The following is a 20,273-nucleotide window of genomic DNA, read 5'->3' as shown; positions in this document are numbered from 1 at the left end:
TAACATCAGCAGGTACAATTTTGTATTTGCCATATTCTTTGGTTTCTGAACAAGTACCTTGAAAATGTACAGTCCTATCAGTGGCAGATAATGTTCATTGGGTTACAGTTTAAATTGCACATTTTTGCCTGCTAATGCACTTGGGAGCAAGTTAGCATGCCAATGTTAGCGTTGAGCTCAAAGTGTAGTAGACCCTCACAGACTCCCCAACGAGACTGTTGACACTTAGTCTTGTTAAAACTTTAAGGTTCAAATTGTGTTAAGAGCCTAGAACAACAAGTGCAAATTCTTGGATTTACATTTCGAATCTATTATCAGCTCTACAAACCAGTTCCTGTCAATCGCTGTACAAAAGGATATTCTGTATACAACAAATGCAATTAGAATGGTTCAAATCTGTAGAGCCACTGTGAAGATTCCAACCTTTTAGGGTTCTCTAGGTTATAATCAGTGCAACAACGGCAGGCAATCAGCTGTTTTTCGTTGGTTATAATATCTTGACTGAGGGGAAACTTACGTTGGACGTTTGACTTAGGGAAAAAGGGTAAAGATAAGCTCCTATAAAGGCCTCCTTGGGAACATAGAGCCCTGGGAATATAACAACTCTCCCATGTTGCACCAAAGCACAGTAGCTAAAATAGCTTTTGCCCACTTCATCTGCTGACTCAGCACCTCCACACTTCAACCTGCCATTGACTCTTCGAGCAGAACTTACTCTGTCACAGGAAGTCCTTACATTCCCTTCCTCCCCACGCCCCCCCACCAACAGGACAATCTCATGGAAGAGCTGCTTCCGATTAGGGCTCGGGAGAGGTTCGCTCCACAAATCTGAAGTTGAGGTGGAGTTTATTTCATCTCCCTCGTAGTCTCCGTCTCTCTGATTGCCGATCAGCCCCCGAGGGCTTTGAGGCGCTCTTGCAGGATCCCTGTGATTAGAGTAAATGGCCTCCCTCCCACTCGCTGGAGATCAGGGTTGGTTTGCCCGGTGGGAGAGAGGTGGACCGAGGAGGACGAGGTGAACGATGAGGGTGAGGATGTGGAAACTGACGGAGCGAAGGCAGGAAATAAGAGTAGACACTGAATATAAGTGTTGGTTTGACGGATGGTCAGGGTGGAAACCTGTGGGTGAAGGAATCCTATATTTCTGTGCATGTTCATACGTATCAGATTTTTGGTCAAAAGAACAAGCTTTCATATATGAATATAAGACCTGTTTGTGGTCTTTTTGAATAGGAGTTTATGTTGGTCCCATTTAGCGTTTACAATTCTGTGACAGGTCTACAAGAAAATAAGCCAGCAAATATGAATTCATTCATTTGATTTATTCACAAGTTTAAATACAATTACATCATAAGGCATGTGCAATGGGACACCCAAATAAGCTAAAGGAAGCTAGAGAAAAGGGGCCCAGACAATAAATATAAAGAATTTACATTATATATCATTAAATATATATCATTTAGATTTAGTTCACAAATACACCAATGTAAAAGTACTAGTTGAACATCAAGATAAAATGTCATACTGTCAAATGTCATACTTATAAAATAATGTAAAGGAGGCATCATAGGAGTTTTTCCGACTTAGCTCAGGGGATAAGGGTCTTCCAGTGGAGGGTCTCAGTTTCAAGAATACACGTGTGTCTGTGTGTTTCATTGACACCACTTTTGGAAACGGCCAATATTGTCCCCACCACTTTGCATTAGGGTCATTTGTTCAAAATGTTCTGAAAATAGCGTGCACAAATAATTGCACACTTTTGGGTGTATTTCTGGCAACCCAACTGGTGCAGTTTGGAACTGTGACACCTTTAATATTAGTAGGATAATTAAATAGAGAATAGTCAATTGTTTATTCCGTTTTGCAGCAGTGTAGCTTTGCACGAGTTGCCCAAAAAAGTGTTGTGAGCGTATGTGTATCTATGGTTTGCCGGGGGCACATTTTTAAATCTGAAAAAAGTGTCCCCACCACTATTTCTAAGAAAGTAATGCCATGGTATTTTGATATCTGGCCCAAAAAAATAAATAAAAGAATCCCCTGTCTCTAAGGACTGAGCTTCTCCTCAGTTCCCTGTCTCTTTGACTCTACATTGTGTACCTGTCGTGTCTGTCTGTGTGTGTGTGTGTGTGTGTGTGTGTGTGTGTGTGTGTGTGTGTGTGTGTGTGTGTGTGTGTGTGTGTGTGTGTGTGTGTGTGTGTGTGTGTGTGTGTGTGTGTGTGTGTGTGTGTGTGTGTGTGTGTGTGTGTGTGTGTGTGTGTGTGTGTGTGTGTGTGTGTGTGTGTGTGTGTGTGTGTGTGTGTGTGCGTGCGTGCGTGCGTGCGTGCGTGCGTGCGTGCGTGTGTGTGTGTGTGTCAGTAACTGCTGCGAGGGGCATTTGCTCCAGTCGAGGCTCGTGTTGGTGTGGAGCCCAGCGGAGGTCAGTCTCCTCCTCAACACCCCTTTTTCATCCAACTTCTGTGGCTGCGGGCGGCTGCTTGCCGCGCTTTTGTTGCCGGAGGTAATCTGTGAAGTGATCTTAATTATGGAGGTTCGGCCTGTTCCTCTCTCCCCCCCACCTCTTCGTCTTTCTCTCTCTCTCTATTTTCATTCTTTCTCTCTCTGTCTTCCTCTCCGTACACGCTTTTAATCAAAGAGCGTAGTTAGCTCGTAATGAGGGCGAAGGGAGCACGTGCGCTTCTGCTTACACATGCTGCGAGGCTTCGAGGAGGAGGAGGAGGAGGTGGAGGAGGAGGAGGAGGAGGAGGAGGAGGAGGAGGAGAAGGAGGAAGAAGATAGTGAGGAAGGATGGGAAGGGTAAGGGAAAATACATATTATTATTCAGTTTCCTTGACAGGTTTTTCAGGAAATAATGCTGCGGACCAGTCATATATTTTGAATTGTTTGGTATGAAAAGTAGGATTTTACTTCATATATAACTAATCATAAACATTTAAGATAAAGTATTATTTAGCATATTTATTTACAAATCATACTTAAATCAATTTGACCTTCATGTGTTGACTTATCAAACTTTTAAAAACACATTTAGATCACAATTTCTTTAAGAATCACTTTTAGAAAGACAGCAGCATTTTTCAGTCATTCTTAAATATCTAAAGTATGGCAGAACGTACACTCACTGCAGGATACAGTGATGGATTGATTCCCCCTCACATTTAGAATATAGTGTGTTCTTCCAGAGAACTGTCGCCACACATAACATTAAACACAGAGATATATCTGCTTCCTTTTTACTCAAGATCAGCTGTAAAAGAGAGAATATGATAAGACAAAGTTGGTATATATAGGAGCAACAAAAATGTCGAGGGAGGAGGGGGACCAGGGGGGAGGCAGGGGAGGGGGCAAAGGGGAGCACAGAGGGGGGTGGGTGGGAGACAAAGGGAGTTAGATGGGATCCATTACACATAAACAGCCTAGGCATTGATGAGATGATCCGACGAGGATTAGGCTGAAAAGGTGACCACATGGGGGGGGGGGGGCGTGTGTGACCGTCTATTGCACATGTGGAGATGAGTGTGTGTGTGTAGCACAATAGCATATGCTGTATGGCCTCATTATGATTATGCATATATCCTCCCAAAGCTGCCGCCGTCGCTCCTTAAGGTCGCGCTGGGAGCCGTTTCCAGGTCACAGTGAGGTCAAAGGTCATCTGCTGGGGCATGAAGGCCAATCAGAGTTCTGAGACGCTCCTGTTCTTCATGTGTTATGATATCACTGAGCTGGGTCCAGTGTGTTTATGCTTTCAAATTCCATGGGTTGTATTGGAATTTAAGGCTAGAATTAAGGAATTCAACAGGCCTTCTGAACCATGGTTTCAACGAACGCTGGTTTGATTGATCAATATTTAAGAGATTAATCAATTCAAGATATCACACAGGTGCTGGGTTTACTTTCTAAAATGTCAACATGTATTGCTTTTCTATATTTATTTGGATATGGAACTTCGAAGATATTTCTTGAGATGTTTGACTAATTGAATATTCCTAAACTGAAACAAATTGATTCGTTGATTTGTTCACTGTCAGAAAATGCATCTGCTTTAAAATATAATTGTTTAAGTTATTTTTGACACAAATAGTCATTTCAGTTTGTGTTTCTAAAATGTATTTATTTCCTTTTTTATTTTTGGTGTTTGGACGAGCAGCAGCGGATTTAATCTGTTACAATGGACTTTGGAAACTTGTGATTGTAACTTCTGCCAATTGTGTCCATTTTATACAGCAAACAAATCATGTAAGAATAATATAGGTAACATATTTATTTAAAATGGACTCTAAGCAGCATTCTGAGTCATTACATCTGAATTAGCAAACTCCTCGTGTGAGGAAGGGTAGATACTTTCTCTCAGGTCTGACAAGAAGTTGTGTGTTTGGGTGTGTAGGTGTGTGTTTGTGTGTGTGTTACAGTGAGGCTGCTAATTCCTTCAGGGTCAAGGGGAGGGGCCGGGGTTAAACGGGGTCACAGGAAAAGGTCAGCAGTGATTAGCTGCCATCCAAACTAATGTCTGAATGCTGGAGAGGAGCAGAGACAGGAAGTAGAAGAAGAAGAATTTGGTTCATCGGCTTGTCGAGATCATTGTGGGAGTGTGTGTTTGTGTGTTTCATGGTTTCAAATCCCCCTCCCCTTTGTACTCACCCCCCCGCTGTCCCCCCCTTCCTCATGTCCCTATATTATTAAAGGTTGCCTCCGTGCTTAAGTAAGGCAAAGCAGATGGCCTTTTTCATAAATCATGCTTATAAGATGATTACAGGCGTCACTGCCCACCATTCTCTTCTTCACTTACATTACAGTAGTGCTTATAGTTTTCCTCAAGGCCTGTTAATCTGGCTGTACTTTAACCCCCCTGTCGTGTTCCTTTCTCCCCCCTAACTTTGGTGTTCCCGGTCAGATTGTACTGTTTTAACTGCTCTTACATTAACACAAAGATGATTAATCATCACCACATTTGACTTAACACCCTTTAAAGCTCTAAACACTATCTCAGACTACTGGGTTACATGAATATCTGCATTGGATATACAACAAATACACACAGACAATGTATTCTTAAATTAACATGTTGTTGATTTGTGGGTGTGAATCTGGTGGATGAACATCACAATCAGAATCAGAATTCCTTTATTATAAAATGTAGGATTGCCCATTCATTTCCTATGCTGGTCATTTTTTACTGGGAACATCATAAGTGTAACAAAGCTAACTAAACCACGTGGTAAGTGGTTTCTCAGCAAGTTTACATGTTCAAATGCCTACTGTGGAGGATATCATGGGGCCTTGAGGCAATCAGATTGGAAACACAGTATTTATGATTGATGAAACTACTAAATCGGTCCGATTTGACCCCAACATGACAGGAGGGTTAAATAAAACACAAAGTCAATTATTTTACCGAGCTGGTTTTGAACTTCGAGAGAAAAGCCCTTGAAGGTGACAAGTCAAGAAGACACGATAACTTCCCCTTCCACTTCTCCCCCTCCTCTTCCTCAGTGTTACCCCCTACTTGTTAATGTTCCCGAGCTTCGCGGCGTGCAAACTTGCTCAGAACAGGATGTTAAATATATAGCACAGGGAGGGGAGAAGGAGCGATGGAAAATAAGTGAAAGGAAGGGTGTGTGTGTGTGTGTGTTGGATTATGTCTATGCCGTTGCACTATTCCTTGATGTATGCACCATGTCAGGCAGTCATTGTCTCCTGGGTAAAGAATGATAGTTCAAATACCTAGCATCTCTCCCCTGGTGCTCCAAATGCTCGCCTTTGAAGTTTTTATAATCCATCTGTCATCTGCGAGCAGGGAGGGCACATGTTCTGTACCACTCAATTACCAAATTCTCTTTTTGCCAGCTACAATGAGAAAGGAAGCAAATAATATGGGCGACCCTGAAAAAAATAAAAAGGGGATGGGAGGGGGGGGGCTATAGAAAGAGAGAAAGAGGGGAGGAATTGCTTGAAATCCTGGCTTTCTCACGCACTTGATTGTGTCCCCTCGCTGCCTCTCATAACAGGAGAACAAAGCCTGTTTGTTGTGGGTGGAATGCCTAAAATGCTTCCTACTGTTACAATTATGAAGAATTTGATTGAATGTGTATTGTTTCAAGGGCTTGGCGATTTTGATCATTTTTTAAAGTGCCTCAGATTGTTATTCTGCTTCCCTACGAGGAATAATAACCAGTCACCTAATCAAATTCCATTTGATATAAACATTTCATTTGTTATAAGGGTTGGCGCATGTTGTGAATGGCTAGTGTGAGAAATAAAGAAAAATGTGTGTTTTGATTATACATTATTCATTACCCAGCGCTTAAGAAGATGCGTTCTGATAGGCTTTTTGTCAGCGGGTAGATGGAGAGTCTAATGAAGTTTTGCCGCAGTTCTTGGTGTTAAAATCGTCTTTAATTGGTGAGCGCTTTGTCGTGCGTTTGCTTTAAAGCGCCACTGAAGAGACCAGAAAAACTTCAGATAAGCGTCTGAAAAATAACAACAGCAGCAGTTGCAAATGATGGCTCTGAAACATATTTCATTTACATACGCCACAGGCCCCCCTTTTAAGGCGTCTACCTTTTAATTCTTTTTCATATTTAACATTCGATACAAAACAATACAAGCCTCAGATCTCTGCTTCTGTCTTCTCGTTTGCATCGAGAATCCTCCCCCCCCCCCCCCACTACACCCACCATCCCAAAGCATCCTCACTGGGAAAGAAGATGAAAAGATTGTTTTGAGAAACTCGAAAGGATATTTGACATTCTTTGGTTGCTTCTGAAACTTCCAATATTCCGCCGTAATTGTTTCATACGAGTTATATATCTTCATTTGAGGGGAACGGGGGAGATGAAGAACACGTCGGCTTCTTTCTTCCTGAATAAAAGGCAGCAGAACCCATCTGGTTGGGTGATCCGCGGCTGGCCCTCTTGCGCTCATCGCTGAAATAATACTCCCTCTAATGACTCCCACATATTCTGAAATCTCCCTTTTGAAATTGGTCTTGGCAGATTATTTGCAGGTACTTGAGTTGCATCTGTTTGCAATTTTGCAAATGTGGAAGACTTTAATGCTGGGCAGGGGCGGGTAGCGGAGAAGAGGCTATTTTAGTCCCTGGGATAACACCGGCTGTAAGGGGGAGTAGCCTGCACCTTAACCCACATTTGGACCTGTCTACCCAGGTGATAACGTGCTTGTCTACACCGACGCTACATTTGTCCTCATCCATAAATTGTGGCTGTGTATAAATGCATGGGGCCAGGACTGCTTTTATTCTGAGCCTGTGTGCAGATGGTGTTGGGAAGCAGGAGGTCAATACAATATTCAAATAGATGTCTAAATGATTTGGATGAAGGCATGTCAGATATAGCCAGTAATGGAGCGCAACTAACGGATTTCAGCTATTTGTACATGAATATTAACATTTCACCTTTTAGTCCACAGTATTAGAAAATATATGTTACTCATCTACTGTCTGAGAGATATGTGGTGGTTGACATATCAAAGTGATTTATCTCCAAAAAAGAATTCTTTCCAAGAAAGAAAACGGTTGACCTTCATTGGTTGAGCAATTTCTCCTATACTTTTAATAAAAACAGTTCAAAAGGGTAAAATACATTGTAATACCAAAGCTTTGTGTAACCCCCCCCCCTTGTTCTTTAACAGGCTAGCGATGTAATAGGGATGTTGCATTAGAACAGGTGTTCCACTTGTAAAACAGAATGCAGTGTTGCAGATAAAACCGCCAACCAGGATATAAAGTGCTTGACCGACCACAACAATAAAATGCTACTTAAACATTAATGCGCATGCAATAATAATTTTGTAATATCATATATGATAGCCTACCATTAACAGGGGTCACTTTTATTCCACCAGTGCATTAACTGGATGCATTTTGCACACTTTGACTTCCAATCACCAGGACTCTTATATGGAATAGAGTATTTGAACAGTGGCATTGCTATTTTGATTTGAAAAAGACAGATTCCTCCTCAATCATTGCAGATTTGTCTCACTAATTGCATGTATGATGAATATCATACATAATATGGCTCAGAATTCCCAGGATGCTCAGCAGTTTGTCAGGTATTTGTATTGTCCGGTGATCAGCGAAGCTAAAGCTGAAATGATTGTGACTTCAGTCCTTATTATTTCTACCATGTGGTGAGCAGCTGACCAGCTTAAGCCTCCCCCTTTATTCACCCCCCTCTCCCTCCCTCCCCCTTTTAAAACTGTAATAAGGTGCCCTATTGTCCTATGGCAGGGTGTACGGGGCCACCCGGCTCACTGTAATTGCATAGGTGGTTACAATTATATTAATTACATATTTCATCAATACTGTTTATCCAGCCGCACGGTAAATGAAGAAACTTTTAACTCTGTCTTTTGTTTTTGCATTTCTTGTCTGTTTCCCCCCCTTGCCCACCCCTAACCAACCCCTTTCTCTTCCCTGCTTTTTTTTTTTTGTGGTTGTTTTATTAGGAGCGAGGGGAGGGGAGGTGCCAGAGGAGGAATTATGCTGAAAGTGTATGCCTTGCAACTTTTCCCCTCCCTGTTGGAAATGTTTATTTGAACAGTAAGCTCATGATTTGAATATTTGTAATCCATGCTTAAATTTACAGGCCAGATGAACTTTTTGGCACAGAATGGCAACCATAAGTAGGATTTTGAGAAAAGCTTTACAAAATTTTAAGCCATGTGCAAGGCTTATATAATTTAGAAGGGGGGAAATATGCGCAAATAAAACAGACTCAGTCTTATTTACTCTACACGCGGTGAAAAAAAACTGCATCATATGGCGCCTGACGTATATGTGCGCTATAGTTGTGTCCACACTTTTAGAAAAATCTAAAGCTAACAAGTCTTGCAGGAATAAAAAGAAGCCCCAGAGGCACTGAGTCCTCCTCCTGTGTTAGATGAGTGTCCTCCATGTTGACAGAGGTGTAAAGTTATTAAGTAGATCTACTCAAGTACTGTACTTAAGTAACATTTTGAGGTACTTGTACTTTACTTGAGTATCACAAGCTAACCTGCAGTATACAAAGTCATTCAAACTAGCTGCACCTTTACCAGCTTTGAGAACACTTTAATGATCAATCATTATAAAACCATTAAAAAATCATATATATTATTCTGAAATTGACCAATCTGCTCAATGACTACTTCTACTTTTGGTACTTTAAGTATATTATCATTCCAATACTTCTGTACTTTTACTTGAGTAACATTTTGAATGCAGGACGTTTACTTGTTACAGAGTATTCCTACACTCTGGTACTTCTACTTTTACTCATGTACTCTGAAACAACTGAAATGTTGACTTTAATTAAATGTGTTACGTCAACAGATTTCACATAACTGTATACGGTTAGTTGAAAGCAATCATATTAAGTTCAAATAACAAATATTACGTTCAACTTAATATTATTGCTTTCAACTATCCTAATACGTTGTACATCATACACTTAATTAAAGTCAATGTTTCCGTTTTTTCAGTGTACAAGAGCTGAGTACTTATTGACCTGTACTGGTGGGGGGTGCCACCCATATTGTAGGCAGGGAGGTGGGTCGCCCGGGCCGAGTGATAGAGAGGGAAAGAGAGGTCACTGAAGCGGGCAGACAAAAGGGAAGGCTTTCTTAAATGATGCTAATCAGTCCGGAGGGGCCGGCCCTCTCCCCCTCATCAGCCCGCTGTAATTCAGATGTGCCGAGAACCTGGAATTAAACGTGTCACCCTGGGGCGCGTGCTCACTCAGCCTGTATTTGCCTCTGCATCCACTCCTGTGTGTGTGTGTTCACGCGCGGGGTGTTTAGGGGTTAAGTAGAACCAAATTAGACGATGGGAGGACTAGCGGCAGCAGTAGCTTTCGGTGTGGCTACTTCTCGGTGAATGTCAAGATGATTTAGCTGCTCTTCTGCTCGCCGTCTGCCTCTGAGCACTGGCCCTCCAATCACTGCTCTGGGCTGTCTGTTTTGTGGCCCTCCGAAGCAACAAATGCATTTTAAATCTGCACTGGGCAAACTTTGCACACTGGCAAGAGGTTGCAGTGTGAAATATGAGGCCGGTGAAGCCCAGAAATCCTGCAAGGTAACATCAGTAAAGTGTCTTCTTCTGTGGTGTCTGCTCAGGGTGAACGAGGCACCGTAGAAAACAGCTTTTGTGCGTTGTCTGAATTTCACTGGTCAAACTTGGACATTCTCTTGACTTTTGCAGCAGGTGTGTACAGTTTTATAGATGTAATCACAAACATGGGCCTTTAACTGATACAGGAAACACCAATGCCGACGTAATAGTTTAGGTTATGTACCAAAGACAATGCTTTTAATGAAGACTTACACTGAGGGAAGGAAACATAGTTTTTCTAAATAAAAGCACTGGTTTATATCACCAAAGTAGTTTCCTTCTCAATTGTTCAATTGTTCATACACACACAACCAAACAACAACTTTGCTTTAAAAAATATCTGATTAGTAAAGAATGTTGAAACGTAAAGACTATATTTAACTTTTTTATACTTTTTCAATACTTTTTTTCTTGCCAAAAAAGTATTTAGGGCCAATAAACATCTCTGTATAAACTCAGTTTTGATACATGAGTTTATATACACAAAAATACTTATTATAAGTATATTAGTAGATAGAAACATGATTTCCCCCCCCCAAAATATTGTTTTACATAACCAAATTGTTCAATTGTCGTTACACATACAACTGTACTTCGTCTACAATTTGGAAATTTGAACAAATAATGAAGAAGAGAGAGAAACTGAGCAATCATCCATGTCAGACATTAATACTTTTTGACACATCTTTAACAATGGAGGTTAGATACCCAGCTCTAGTGTTGATTGTGAGTCTGCAAGCACACAAAGGTGTCGCGTTGTCTTTCTTGCGAGCGAAGGGTCTATGTTGCTAACATATTGTGTGTGTGTGTGTGTGTTGGGAAGTGGTGTGCGTGTGTGTGCGCAGGGACGCCAGTTGGGCTAACAGCTGAATCATGGCTCAGCCGCTGCCCCTCGTAGTCCTTGGCAGTTAGCGGTGTGAAAAAGCCTTCTCTTTGAGGGCATTATATAGATTAATGTGCTGTGCCTCGGGCAGAGACACTCACACACCTCGCCAGGGAGGGATCCTGATGGTGTGTGTGTGTGTGTGTGTCTACAGAAAGGAATCAGAGGACTACAGCAGCATAGGGTCGTTGAGGCTTAAGTGTGTGTACATGTGGACGTGTGTGCGTATTTGTGATATCGTGCATATGTGTGTGGATGTGCGAAAAGACAGTTTGGGGGGTGTTAACAAGAGACGAGGGGAAGGTACTGTGAGGAAGTGCTGTGTGTGTGTGTGTGTGTGTGTGTGTGTGTGTGTGTGTGTGTGTGTGTGTGTGTGTGTGTGTGTGTGTGTGTGTGTGTGTGTGTGTGTGTGTGTGTGTGTGTGTGTGTGTGTGTGTGTGTGTGTGTGTGTGTGTGTGTGTGTGTGTGTGTGTGTGTGTGTGTGTGTGTGGCCATTTGAAGTGGCATTCAAATCTATTCTAGGTGATTTTTTAAATATGTTTTCATGATTTGATTAGTAATTCAGTGATATGAAAATATATATAGTATGTAATAAAGAAGACTTATGATCATAACTAATCATATCTAATTGGAAATATTAGACTTGTTTCTCATATGATATCTCTTTGTGACTTATCCTACGGATGTCAATCAACACGTGTCATTTCCCGCTCTTAAAAGAATACAATTTGAAAGTAACCCTCCTAGCCCTGGGATTAGACACACATATTTCAGTGCTCACTTCTCCTAGTTATATCTGCAAACAGTGTATAAAAACAGCCTGTTTAATATCACTTGTTCATCCAAGAAATGCAGCTGAATTCATAGCTATTAGAGTGCACCCTCGCTTTATGCTTCATTAAACTAAGTCTGTATGCAATAAATAGACTACAATTCCAGTGTACTAAGCCTCCTTCTTTTTAAGCACCAAAATAGGAATCTTGGGATTGTGCAGGGGCATCTGTGGAGCGTATAGCTTTCCATCAAGGTATTTTTACGTGAATCAGAGGGCTGTTTATGAGGCCTGGCTGACCTGACGGAGGCATCGGCTGGCCCTGTTTCTCTGTCTATCTCACAGTGTCTTACTTGATCAGCTTTTAGCCTTAGGGTTAATATAAGGGTGGAGCTGATGTACAGTACAACAACAAACACACACAGCTGCTGGAAATGCAAGTGGAAAAGTACAACGCTGCTCCATCTGAGGTTAAAGCAGAAAGCGTGTAGGTTTAGTGAACAGGACACTTAACAACATTTAAAGGCTTCTCTCTGTTTCTCTTTCGCTCGCTTGGGTTTGCTCATATTTTGTATGCCTGCCTTTACCTTATTTTCCACACTTTACCACTTTGCTGAGAAGTATGAGGGAGATTTTCCTTATCGGGATTTTAGCACATTCCATTCAAGATTAGGCACATCTGTTGTTTTGTGTATTTGCGTCAAAGTGTGTGCATGTGACTTCTGAGATGATTTCTGTGTGATCTTCCTGCCTGTAGTCTCAGGACATACTCTTGTCTAATGTACATATATATCAATTATGTTTGTGCATGCACATGTATGTGTACTCTCTCCATCCAGCGGTCTAAATAATCTACGTTTGTCTGACAACGGCGTCAAGTCGTGGAGGTGCACATATGCAGAAAGCTATTTGGAAAGGCCTCCTCGTAGCTGTCAGCTTTTATTATGCGCTGAGGTGTCATGTTTGTTAGGAAGCTGAGTGCAGATGGCAGAGTGGAAGAAATGGATCACTAATTTTAACAATGATTAATGAACAGAGATGGAAAATGAATTACATCGGACTATTGGAGGCAAGGAATATTTTCTCTGAAAATGTTAACTTCTGCTGCCAGGCAGCCGGCCGTGTTGTGGGAGTATATTGAGGAGGGTAAAGGGATGTGTGTATGTGCATGCATATATGGATGTGTGTGTGTGTGTGTGTGTGTGTGTGTGTGTGTGTGTGTGTGTGTGTGTGTGTGTGCGTGCAATGAGGTGCAATTTTTCCCCCGCATCTTTTGTAGAATCAACACTTCACTGCTCTTGCCTATTACTTTACTGTTCGCCTGCTTAAACACTGCCGCCTTTATACACATTGTTTCCCCCCTTATGTGTGTTGCACTAGCAGTTAAGGTACACACTGTTTAATAAGGTAAACACAGGAAAGGTTAGACTGTCTTAAAATGTTAGCTATTTTCATTACTCGCAAGTGTGCCTTCATATCAAATCACACGTGTAGCAGATTCGATCAAGTGTCAGTAGATTTTTCGCTTTTCCTCTGGAAGAACAATCACCTGCTTTATCTTCCTTTCAACGTAGCTTGCAAGCTATTTCCTTGACTCCGTATTGACTTTTGATCATGAAACAAGCAATAAAGTATCATTTAGAAAAGTAGCATGTAGCAAGTAGCAAAGTCCAGAAAATCAACCGGATACATTATTATTTTTGACAGTGAGAATCCGTGTGTTTACCTTTCATACATCTTTATTACAATGTGATATGGCAGTACGAGAAGCAGATGTGACATTCCTCATTGCTTGTGATCTGAGAAGAAATACTTTCTCCTGTCACCCCCCCCCATAAAAAAGACACTTTATATCTGTGTCGCTGTCGAGGTTTGTTTGTCTGGTGGGCGGCTGGTGCAACACGGTTTGATAGGTAGATGTGAACTATTTTGAATTTAATTAAGGGCCTGATGGGAAATGCGTAAAGGGAGAAAACGGAGCAACTTCTAGCAACATCTTGTGTGTGTGTTTGTGTACATGTGTGTGTGCGTTCAAGGGAGAGAGAGCGAGCGAGAAAGAGAGAGATCTCAGGTTACAGCAGCATATGCTAAGCACTCAGAAAACATACACAATGCCTTTGGTGAACAAGGTAGTCAGTGTGCCCTTGGGAGCCAATTTAGATTGTGACTTAAGGCAATGTCGTGGCTTTGTGTGCGAGCGTGTTTGTTTTTGTGTTCTCCGAATTGGAGTTTTTTCACTCTCGATGCTTCATTGAAACAGTAGTGGTGGGTAGATCTGGGTGGCCCTCCTGCAGACCCTCCACATCTGTGCTCCCCCCATCTCCCCTGTTTTAGGACTGAGTCAGTTTCTCCATGCCTGGCTGCCACAAGGATTTGTTGGACTCATACATCTTTGCCATTGAATATTTTAGATAATAATGTGCAGCACTAATGAGTCACAGAAACTAGGGTTAGAGTTACAGAAACTCATGGAAATAAAGGACTGTATTGCTAAATCGGTGACTGACAGGTGAACTTTAGGAAAAAGCAACACAGCATTGACGGTTTAGCACACAAATGTTTAGGTAAACAGAAAAACCTAAAATCTCCACGATTACCATCAGAGCAAACTTCAGGCAAATGTCACACATTTGTGCGAAGTGTAGAAAATATATCCTGTTCAATTTCATAAATCTTTGAATTGAAGCTAGTTGCAGTCGGTTTCTCAAAATCTCTCAGTGAGGCCTCAGCCTAAATGCCACTCACAGAGTTACATGCCACTTTAAAAGGGAGCAGCAGTCTTTTTACTTCGCATACTTTGAGGCGGCTTGATTATTTTTTCTGGCTTTAAGCGGCGGGGCTTCAAAGCTGGATCAGATAACGTCCTTTGCTGTTCTGCAAAGGCTCCTCTCACTGTTCTGTTTTCTATGAACAAAAATTGTTTTAGACTAACAAATGATAAACCTTGGACGTCTAACTACGTTATTCTCCCTGTCTTAAACTGGATATTAAAGTGTCAAATTGCAAGTAATAATACTAAGAAAGGAGCAATCACAGTTGGATGTGCAAATGACATCACATCCTCACAGGAAGTCCTGAGGAAAAATAAAGATGTGGGGTGGAGGGGGGGTTGGTTATTGGGTATTTCTCTTCTGTCGCCAGTGTTGCAAACTTGTCAAGCTTCAAATGTGGCTGACTGTGAATTTCCTGGTGTGTGTGCTTTGTTTACAGGCTCTTGTCGTCCCACCTTCTGTGGAGCTGTCGGTGCGCTTCCTGACATCCGGCGTTCATTGGAGCAGCGGCAGTCACACAGGTACGATCACACCGATTGATCACAGGAAAGGGGAGGATATTAAAGGTGTCTGTCACGCTTACACACACTTTTGTTTTCATTTAAACCTTTGTTTAGCCGGGGGAAAGTCAATTGAGCGTGCACTTGTTTAGCAGTGCTATGCTTCTCAGTTGCATTACTTAGACATTCGGAACCTGTTACCTTCCCATTACAAGATCTGTTGGTGGGTCAGTGGCTCGCCCTGACACACTTTAAAGTCATTAAAGAGCGTAAGCTTTCTCAATAATCACCCATCTTTTAGGCCAGATCAAATGAATGGGCAACCTTAGCAACAAGCGACTTGCATACACTAACCCTAACCTCATATCGACCTACAAGAGCAATTTGGGCTAAAGTATCTTGACCAAGCACACTTAGGCTGGGGATCGGACCACTGACCGTCTGAATGGTAGACGCTCATTAACCATTCCCCTCAGCCGTCCACTGACACTTCAGCCGATGGGTAACTGAATGTCATAAACTGTAATTTGAAAGTGGAGTAGGCATGTCACTACAACCAACGCTTCGCTAACAAGTTTAATCCAACATTCTAAAAACAAGACGCTTTTTTTTACAGTACCACATGTGACGTAGGTGCCACTCAGGGCATGGTATAAATATTGCTTTGCAAAGTAACTGGATGAACTGTGATTCATTTAAATCCGAACGGATGCAATAAACGTACTAGTCCAAGGGCGCATCCCGTTTTTGTTTTGTTTTTTATGCAACGTTATCAAATTGGTTATAATGAATCTTTGTGGTATTAGTAGCGACTACAACATTTCTGGTATAGTGACAAACCTAATGTAGATATGGTGGCCCTGAAGTGCAAGTCAAAACAGCATTTCAGAAAACGATACAGCATTTTAGAAAACGCCACAGCATTTCACAAAACTCCACAGCATTTCACAAAACGCTACAGCATTTCACAAAACTCCACAGCATTTCAGAAAACACTATAGCATTTCACAAAACGCTACAGCATTTCACAAAACTCCGCAGCATTTCAGAAAACACTATAGCATTTCAGAAAACGCCACAGCATTTGAGAAAACGCCACAGCATTTCACAAAACGCCACAGCATTTGAGAAAACACCACAGCATTTCACAAAACGCCACAGCATTTGAGAAAACACCACAGCATTTCACAAAACTCCACAGCATTTCACAAAACACCACAGCATTTGAGATAACACCACAGCATTTCACAAACGCCACAGCATTTCACTAAACGCCACAACATTTCAACTTATACGGAAAGGGTATTCCTTTAGAGAGAACACTTCTTGTTTGTGATTGGACAGAGCCAGCCAGAGAAGCACTGCTTTGATTGGTTGTTTTTGCTGCCAGTCAAGAAATGACGCCTCGTGATTGGTCAGCACCCGACAGCGCAACATGTCCCGAAACATCAGCTGTTAGCTGTTAGCACACAGAGCTCACAGCTCCTACTGGTCAAAAGTTAAACATGAACAAACCACAGACTGTCTGTGTCATGGTGAATACAGTCGCTGCTTTATTCATGTCTGTATGCCGTTGTCGTGAGTTTGGACGGAGCAGCTACAGGTTGGTTTATCCTGATCGATCCGATCTCCATTCAGAAAACACGCATTCAAAAAGGTTTTTCGCCTACCGTCTTGTCTGCAGACTTGTCACAGCATTAACTCATGGTTTTTACTAACTGGTATCAGTATGTTGTTACTTCGGCGTCATTTTGAAACGTGTATTACAATTACATCACGGTAAAGATATGTTCATTTTGTTGTAGTCTACCATAGTATTTACATGGATATAAGCCCCGAAAATTCGCATCACTCTAATCGCTCGAGTTTCAGGTTTCACAGCGGCTGTCAGCTGTGTTTACTCCTGTCATTCAAACAAGACACGCTGGAGAGGGGGCGGTGCTTATATCCATGCAAATACTTTGGTAGATACCAACTACAACAAAATGAACCTATTTTACCGTGATTTAATTGTAATACACGTTTCAAAATGATGCCGAAGTAACAACATACTGATACCGGTTAGTAAAAACCATGAATTAATGCTGTGACAAGTCTGCAGACAGACGGCAGGTGAAAAACCTTTTATAATGCGTGTTTTCTGAATGGAGATCGGATCGATCAGGATAAACCAACCTGTAGCTGCTCTGTCCAAACTCACAACAACGGCATACAGACATGAATAAAGCAGCGACTGTATTCACCATGACACAGACAGTCTCTGGTTTGTTCATGTTTAATTTTTGTCCAGTAGGAGCTGTGAGCTCTGTGTGCTAAAAGCTAACGGCTGATGTTTCGGGACATGTTGCGCTGTCGGGTGCTGACCAATCACGAAGCATCATTTCTTGACAGGCAGCAAAAACATCCAATGACAGCATTGCTTCTCTGGCTGGCTCTGTCCAATCAAAAAACAAGAAGTCTTCTCCCTAAAGGAATACCCTTTCCGTATAAGTTGAAATGCTGTGGTGTTTCCTGAAATGCTGTTTTGACTTGCACTTCAGGGCCACCATATGTAGACATTAGGTACAATATAACCAACCTTGCATCTCTGTTCTGTAGTCCAACATTTTCAGAAGTGAATTTGTTCAGGATTGTACCCCTGTTTGTGCCGCACACAATACTAGAAGTTACCATACCTTATGTTAACATGGCATTTGTCATATTATGTTTTTATGTGGTTTCACCTCTTTTCCACAGATGTACATCATGTTAGGACAGGAATGTGATTCAGCCTTCAAATCGCGTTTAGGACACAAACTGCAATATGAGCACTCATGGTACTGGTGTAGGATGTTTTTATCTTGGTTGTCAGGCAACATATGTTTGCACTTCTGGTAGCAGTAAGACCTGCAGGATATGTTGGCAATGTCACAATCTGACACATACATAGACACCTCTGAATCATGTTACTGCTGCTTATGCTAGTCAGGGTAAGGGTCCTTTTATGGAATACAAGCCCAATTTCCAATTCGTCTTTCTATATGAGAGTTTGTTATAATCCCCTAGAAGTTCACCATTCAATATTTTTAAGTAAATACATTTATAAAAATAAACTCAACAAAAGAAATGCTGAAAATGCAACACTGCAGTGTTTTCGGGGAAGCCTTATTATTGTTCACAACCTGCTTCCACCAGAAAATAATATGAAACGCAGGAGATATGAAACGATTCAACGTATCTGACACATTGAAATAACAGATGCGGCCTACTTAGTTTTACAACCTTATTTTCACAAGCTACTTGCTCCAAATACTAGACGTCCAGATGCAGAACTATTGAGATGATTATCCTAAAATATTAATTTGCCATTCATTAAAGGCTAGTGTGGCGCCCCTGCCTGATTTGGACGTGCAACGTTCACAAATGTCTTAGAATGTATTTAAAAATAACTGTTAAACATGTTGTTTAAATACATTTATGTATGTGTCTAACTATTACTGTTTTGCCAGTTACAACGCATACATGTATTAACTTAATGAAAATGTAAGGAATATAATTGAGTCAATATAATAAAGATGTATCAACACCCGAAAAGGGAAATGGATATGGTTTTTTTAATTATTCAATGTAGTCTTCATTTCAAATTGGCAGCATGAATTATTTGAGAGATACTAAAAAAAATATTCTTGTTTATAAAGAATTATGACATACATGTTACCATAGTAAAACAATAGATATATTTTGCCAAAGGACACAAACTTAACAACACATAAAATAAAATAACTTTTCGTAAATGTTTGTAATTGAGTACCAATATCCATGACAAAGATCAACACCCAAAGAGAATTGGATATTTTTGGGATCAATAGATGTAGTCCTGATTACTTAAGTAAACCATATGTCATCCAAATGAAGTAACCGCCCAGCTGCTGCGAGTAAAATACGTTTGGTTCCAATTTTGTACATCAGGTATTGACTAAAAATAACTAAAAGTAACACCCCCTCCCACACATCACCTGTCAAGAAACCAAAACGCTGTCAATTCCCCTCTATGTAGCTCAAGGAGACAATTAGCAAACAGAGGTGACATGGTTAACAGGTGCAAGCCATTATTCCTGGAGCTGGAGGAGCGTGGCCACCCCATCTCTCATGGTGATGGGCCGTTAGAGTGTGTGTACTGTACGTGTGTATGTGTGTGTGTGTGTCAGTGACTGATGGCATATCATATGACAAGTACAAGTGAGGGATATGTCTGCTTTGTGGGGTTATGATGCCTCATCCCGCCCGGTTGTTTGTAATCAGCGTGTCATCATCATCGCCATTGTGGTCGTCGACAGGAATTAGACTAAGGTGCCTCACATTCCTCTTCGCTCCCCTTGAATCTCTCAACATCTTCCTCTGTTTCCAATAATTACTCATCCAATCTCTATATTCTTTTAATTTGTAATAGACCGTCGTCCTGAGAGTTGGCTTCCTGAGAAACGGAGAAAGAGACGAGCGGGTCAAGCCGGTTTGTAAAAATGGATTGCTTGTAAAGTGCTAATCAATGGAAACCTTTTCTCTTGAAGCTGAGAAATTCACGTTATAACATTTATTATAAGATTGAGAGCACCAGATACATGGCAGAGGTCCTCTTCAGGACCTGCCAAGGCCATCTTAACTATCATATGCCTCACTAAAGTGACATATTTAATACACATGTAACATTAAAGTATTACTTTTGATCGTTAAAAGATGCTCAACACACAAATATCTAGTCTCCATACCTGAATAATTATAATACGATGCTGCATTTCTCGAGTCTCGGTAATGATCTGCTGTTTTGAAACACATTTTGCCAGCTGTAGTTTTATTAATCAAATATAGCATGGGTGAGTCATGTCGTTTTGGCTTGTGTCACATCGGAGGTATGTGGCACAGATTTCCCTCATATTGGAAGCAGAGCTAACACATGCTCCCCTTGACGTATTCTCACACCATTTCTCACACAAAGCGCTCACACACAAACTTGCAGTCACATATACACACACACACACACAGATGACTTATCGAGAAAGAGATTCATAAGCAGACACACACATAGACAAAAAAAAGGGTAACAACTGTGGCTTCTAATGAATACGTATCTGTCCGTGGTGGAAAGTGCATTCCCTACATTAATGTTCTTTTGTAGACCTTGTACTTAACTTTAAATATTAATATTTTATTTCACTACATTTATTTGCCAGTTTTAGTTTCTTTGAATATTAAGATTTTACATGCA

General features: G+C 41.2%; 1 protein-coding gene across 9 annotated transcripts in view; it reads left to right on the top strand.

Annotated features, from left to right (window-relative positions):
• Positions 1-20,273, top strand: part of znf536 (zinc finger protein 536) — a 181,764-nt gene that overhangs the window by 70,242 nt on the left and 91,249 nt on the right. For 5 of the 9 annotated variants that reach the window (XM_079662451.1, XM_079662456.1, XM_079662447.1 and 2 more), the window contains exon 2: positions 14,971-15,052. The exons of 1 other annotated variant lie outside the window; for it this stretch is intronic. The gene's annotated coding sequence lies outside the window, so the exon portion shown is untranslated. Of the gene's footprint in view, positions 1-8,537; positions 8,558-14,970; positions 15,053-19,460; positions 19,521-20,273 lie in introns of those variants that run through there. 3 more of the 9 variants (XM_079662453.1, XM_079662454.1, XM_079662452.1) reach the window with 2 other exon arrangements.

This window comes from Notothenia rossii, assembly GCF_949606895.1.
Source record: "Notothenia rossii genome assembly, chromosome: 2".
Lineage (NCBI taxonomy): Eukaryota > Metazoa > Chordata > Actinopteri > Perciformes > Nototheniidae > Notothenia > Notothenia rossii.
The sequence above is the reverse complement of the archived record's forward strand: the minus strand, read 5'-3'. Positions and strand labels throughout refer to the sequence as shown.